Here is a 5,995-nt window from a genome sequence, read left to right on the forward strand (position 1 = left end):
AACAAACTAACAATACTGTTGCTCAATAAAATACTATGTGTTCTTGTATTTTATTGAAACAGGATTATTCTATTTTGTAGAGGCCATTTTATAACACTTCTGACAATAGGAGACAATAATTAGCTACATTTTACAAAGGACACTGTATTTACTTACTATTGAAATAATCACATAACATTTACATGGTATTTTTTTTTCACATTAAATTCCACTCATTGTTTTGAATTTGCAGATTAATCCTTAGGTAACAAATGTTGGAGACACATTTAAGGGTTTAGGAGAGCCCACTGTTCCACAAATGAAAAATATGAAGTTATGGAGAGGGTACTTATGATATGAAGGGGGGTACACATGATTTGATAAAAATGCAAAGGGGGTACACGGGACAAAAAAAGATTGTGAATCACTGCTCTGAAGGGCCAGATTTGGACTTGAGTTTGACACGTGACCTTAATCGGGGGTCAGCGACCTGTGATTTCTCTCGTGCAGCTCATACTGGGAGAACAAAAAATCGGACATTCCCTTTGCACAGCCATGACACTTTGGCTGATATTCAAATAATTATGTTGTCCCATTAAGTATCGTTGGTAATAACTTCCATAAAGTTCTTCACAGAGTAACACTCGATCCATTCTGAGAAACAATCTGTATAGAATAGTTAATGGGAACAAAACATGCAATGAAAGCCTTCATTAATTTCTGTCGTCCCCTAGTTGCTCTTCTTACCTGGTGACTGAGTCTGAGTGTTAGCTGATTGAACTCAAAAGTTAAAACACACACCAGTTTGACCAAAACACCAGTAAAGCTCATCATGTTTTACTGGAACGCAAGCGATTAACGAGCACTGGGCGGACAAATGGACATGTATATACTGTATATATAAAGTAAAAAAAAAAAAATCACATATTTTAGAACAGTAATAATAATAAAACACAAATCCATTCAATTATTTGTTTACCAGTGCATTTTATTATTAATATACCATACAATATTATAAGCAGTTGTTCATGTTGTACACAGTAGTTTGACACAACAAAGAATGGAATTTCAAATAAATTGTTAGTAAAAACTGTTTTGTGTGTGTCAATATTCATTTTTGCATTGATTTTTCAAACTGTTTCAATTAATTTCATGTTTAATAGTGAATGATGTAGTTGGTGAGCAGTCTCAGACTCATTGGTGTGAGGTTGAAGTGTTCCCTGAAGGCTGCTATGTATCAAAGTCTACTTCTTTATTTCTTCTTAAAAGCTGCATGATGTAACGATTACATAGAAATGGAAAACAGTGCAGTGGACTTGCAAATCTCCCCAAAAAATAGACTCAAGAACTGAACATTAGCTGCATATATACAGTAGTTTTATGTTATTAGGAGCTTTGTCTTATAATCAAATCTGTGTAAATGATTTAAATATAGTTTGAACCAATAAGAAATAATAAAACTCAAGAAAATCCTTTCTTAAAGTGATATAAAATGAATAAATACAAATAGAGGACTCTAACTTTAGGTTAATTAGGTTAAACTATTTTGTTGCACACTGAACACAAACTGCTGCTTAAAGCCTTTCACAATAAAAGCCCTGCACATGGAGCTCAAGTTACACTAATTAAAGCTTGATGTTGATATTACCTTTCAGGGTGATTCTCAGTGTTACAACCAGGTGTCATCATGACACGGAGATGCTGCAGATAAACAGGTCTGACTTGCAAAGTGATTGTTGTTGCCAGAGGAGAATATAAAAAATAGTTTTATTATCATTACAGCATACAGACCACACCTGTGAGATGTACCAACTAGACTGAACATTATAACATCTTAGTGCAAACAGGTTTTTGGGAAATGTATGACCTTTAATGATAGATGTTGTGTTTGTTGGTTTTTGTTGCAATGTTTGCTGAGGAGTTTTTTCATAATCCCAATCTCTGCCCCTCTCTACAAGGGCCTAGTTTGGTTTTTTTACCTCTTCTTCTTACCCATTGTTCTATATTGATCATCTAATAAAGGGAGCACCTCCCTGCTGGTGGCTGCTCCACAGTTCTCCTGCTCCTGTCCCCCCATGTTACATGTGATTGTCTTTTCATGTTTCTTGTTTGGTATGCAACTGAAACTGAATTTCCCCTTGGGGATTGATAAAGTATAATCAAATAAATCAATGAGATCACGACCAAAGCTGGCACAGCCACATGGTTTTAACTCAGAGGGTTGTTTGATCTTGTGCTAAATACCAAGTGAATAACTCATATGTAAAGCAACAGGATGAATACGGTCCATGTTGTTGCCAATGAAATCACGATGAAAACCAGTTTTGTGGGTTTCCAGACTGTCAAGATGTTCTTTAATGTGTCTACTGATGTTCTTCTTCAATGCCTTTTTATCTTGGAACACAAAAATAATAATGATAAAAAAAATACTCCAGCAATGAGTAATCCACAGTCGGGGTCTAAAACGAATACTAAACCTTACACTTGAGTTTTATACATCAAAAGCTACTGTTACAACAGCATTTACAGTTGTTCTTAAACTTTTTGTGCCCAAGGTACACCAAAGGACAAGTAAAAATCTGAATGCACACCTATTGTGCAAAATAGCATGTGTGACATGTTACCACTCACATCATGTACAATATCTGTAAATGTGCATAATCATTTACTAATGCCAAATAAAATGTGACAAAGACAACTATATTACTCATTAAATATTTATTAACGATATATATATCTATATATATCGTATATATATAAATTACTTATAGAGTTTGCCTCTGTATTATGAAATGAGTGCATACAAAGTTGTCAATAAAAATATTATTATTATTTTTGTGTAGTTGTATATTGCAGTAGATGTATGGTTGTCACAAAATCCCACGGCACACCCGGACTTGCCTAACAGCACACCAGCATGCCGCGGCACACCCATTGGCAACCACTGCTCTATGTTTACTGACTATAGTATATGTGTTTGGTTTATGTGTGATGTGTATTTCCCAGCAGACTTTCTGTGCACCAAATCACATTTAGATCAGGGAACTGTATTCAAATCCTTCTTATTTTCTACTTTTCCCCCCTATATTTCACCAGATCATTTAAAATGCATTGCTTTTTGCAAGTGGTTGACTAAAAACAATTATTAAATAATAATAAATAATTAAAGTAAAATTGTTAGAATTCTTACATTTAAAACAAATGCACTTCGATTGAAATTAGAAAACTTTTAGCAAGAAAAGAAAATCCAAATAGTTGCATAATCCACTGTTTGTATATATACTGTGAGCATAACAATACACATCTGGAATCTTAAACTTAGTCCAAGCATGCACACACATGCTGATGCACAACACAGCCATGGTGGAGAAACTTCTGTTTGAATTTTATTTCCTGTCTCTTAAAGACTTTGTGTCTAGTTAGCTATTGATTTCTGGTGGGTCACAAATGTAGTTAGATTGTGGGAGGAAGCCGGAACGCCGCTTTAAAGAAAAAGGAGAACATGCAAACTCCACACATAAAAAAAAAAAACCTATCGTAAGTAATCCAGAAAAAAAACCTTTGCAAAGTCCTACACATTGACTGACCCTCGTGTTCATTGTTATAGAAATTCTAAACAAATGTTAAGGATTTCAGCATGCAAAATAAACAATCTGCAATTTTAAATATTCATTTTTAGTGACTTTCAAAAGAAACATGTACCCTTTGGCCTTTGGATTAGTGGAATAAAATCCCTTCACACACATGCTGTCAATGTTCAGCCTGTTCTTGGGAAACTCGTTAATAGTTACTAAGCATGGGACGATATATCGTGCGACAAGATCACGAGATATGTCGTCAATGGTACCAGTGGTTTCGCGATGTTGCGAGCATATCTTTCCATCTCTGCTACGTCTGTCCTAAGCGAGATCTCAACAAGGTCTCAACAGCTGCGAAATGAAAACATGGGAATTTTTAAAAAAACACTCAAATATTGCTAAAAAGTTTTTACTCGATTTTCAGATGTTTCGATATCGAAATGTGTCGCAAAAGCGCAATGGAAACATTTTTTTTCCCCCAAACAACACATCACTTTACGTGACGTAACCTGGTCACATGACCACTTCTCTCCGAGAAAACATGTTGATGATGAGTCCCTTTATTTGGTATGGACAACACAATTCCATTAGGTACCCAGATGTATTGTGTGAGTGTGTTAGCACATGTGCTCGATTTCAACACTTGTCCACAGGAGGCTTTTAAAAAGTTCAAAGTAACATAAATAATAAGAAGCAAAAAGGAAATGTACACTGCACAAAACATTACAAAAAGAAAAGCAATATTCAAAGCTAAATACAGTCATTAGTCACAGGGCAGAGACAACATAGGCAAGTGAGAAACAAGGTAAAACTATTGTTTTAGTACGTGTAAACAGAAGAGGAGACCGATACGCTTCTTAGCATTATACTGTAGAATTATCATTGCCAAAAAAACAAATGAATGCAGAGTTTTATAAGGAGGTTAGGAGCGTCCATCTCCCAGCAGAGAATTCTCGCGGGATGAGATTTCACGGGAGTTACGAGGCTCCTGCTCAAAACAACCTTCAATGGGAACACGTTCAAAGCGCAAATTATGCTTTGTTGAAACTTTAGAAATATCGCTTTTATTTTGCGAAAAAAAAAACTATAATGGAAACACAGCTATTGCTGCCAGAAAATGGAGACATGCTAATATTCTTGAAAGAGAATATGTACTTATCTTAAATCTGGGCTGTGTAGAATATTTTAGTAGCTTTTTATGCAAAGCTCATGCAGGGATAGGAATTTGTTCGAGGAATTTTCATGAGAATGACATGATTTGGTTTTAATTTTGGTGACAATTTTTGCAGTTGTTGGGATTTCCCTTACTTTTGGTTCTGGTCTGTTCTTGAAGGTCTACACAGCCGACCGGAGCTAAAATCCTTCTGTTGTAGAGGAGGACTTGTACTTATAATAAAACTGAAGTCGTTGAATAGAGTTGACGCCATTTATTACAAACATGTTTTACAAGTGAGTATGACACTATTCAGCATTGGCTCCTTAGAATTCCTTCGCGATGGATTCCGGAAGTGAAAAGAAGCCGATCTCCGGGATGCTTCCGGGTTTTCCTTGTTCGCCCCTCCTTGTTTGTTGGACCCCCTTCCTTTCACCTAACATGTGTCAGTGGCCCATGTGATATGCAACGGTGTGTGAGAGACGCAGTGTTTGAAATCCACATGCAGTCCTAAGTGTATGCATGTGTTTTGTCGCAAGTAATATCCCTCACACTTTAAATAGGAAAAATTGGTTTAATTTCTATGAATATAGTGTGTGAGTGAGTGTTGGTGGTGGTCGGAGTGGCCGATGGCGCACTATAGCAGCCTCGCTTCTGTCAGTCTGCCCCAGGGCAGCTGTGGCCACAATAGTAGTTTACCACCACTAAGTGTGGAGTGAAAGAATAATTCCTTAATTCTGTAAAGCAACATTGAGTGTCCAAAAAAGCACTCTATAAAATGTATGTATGTATGTAATGTATTATATTATTATTATTATTATTAATTTTGTTATTTCATATTTATTTTGGTTTAAAAGGTTATACCCAGAGTATATGCTGTAAATATGTCCAAAATAAACGTCAAATGAATGCATAGTTTTTTGTTTTTTTTCCCTATAATATTGTATTATATTATCGTGAGCTCATTATCGTGTATCGTATCGTATCGTATCGTCCCATCCCTAGACTAGCAGTGACTTCTCTTTGATTTCCTCGCTCTTTTTGTCGCTGTACGGCGGCGGGCACGTGAGGAAAGTTTAGCAGCCGCGCGGCTGGGGCTCGTCAGCTACGTCACAGAGCAAGTCGCCTCTGATTGGCTCGCTGGGGGCAATTGTGCACTTGTATAAACTCCGTGCACTTTGTCGGGAGTTGTGTGAGCTGCTCGGAGCTCGTTGCTCTCAGAGGAGGGAGGAACACGCACACAGACAGAGACACAGACAGATACAGACGTGTTTGGTCGGTAAAG

Source organism: Gouania willdenowi, chromosome 9 (assembly GCF_900634775.1).
Source record: "Gouania willdenowi chromosome 9, fGouWil2.1, whole genome shotgun sequence".
In the NCBI taxonomy this organism is placed as follows: Eukaryota; Metazoa; Chordata; class Actinopteri; order Blenniiformes; family Gobiesocidae; genus Gouania; species Gouania willdenowi.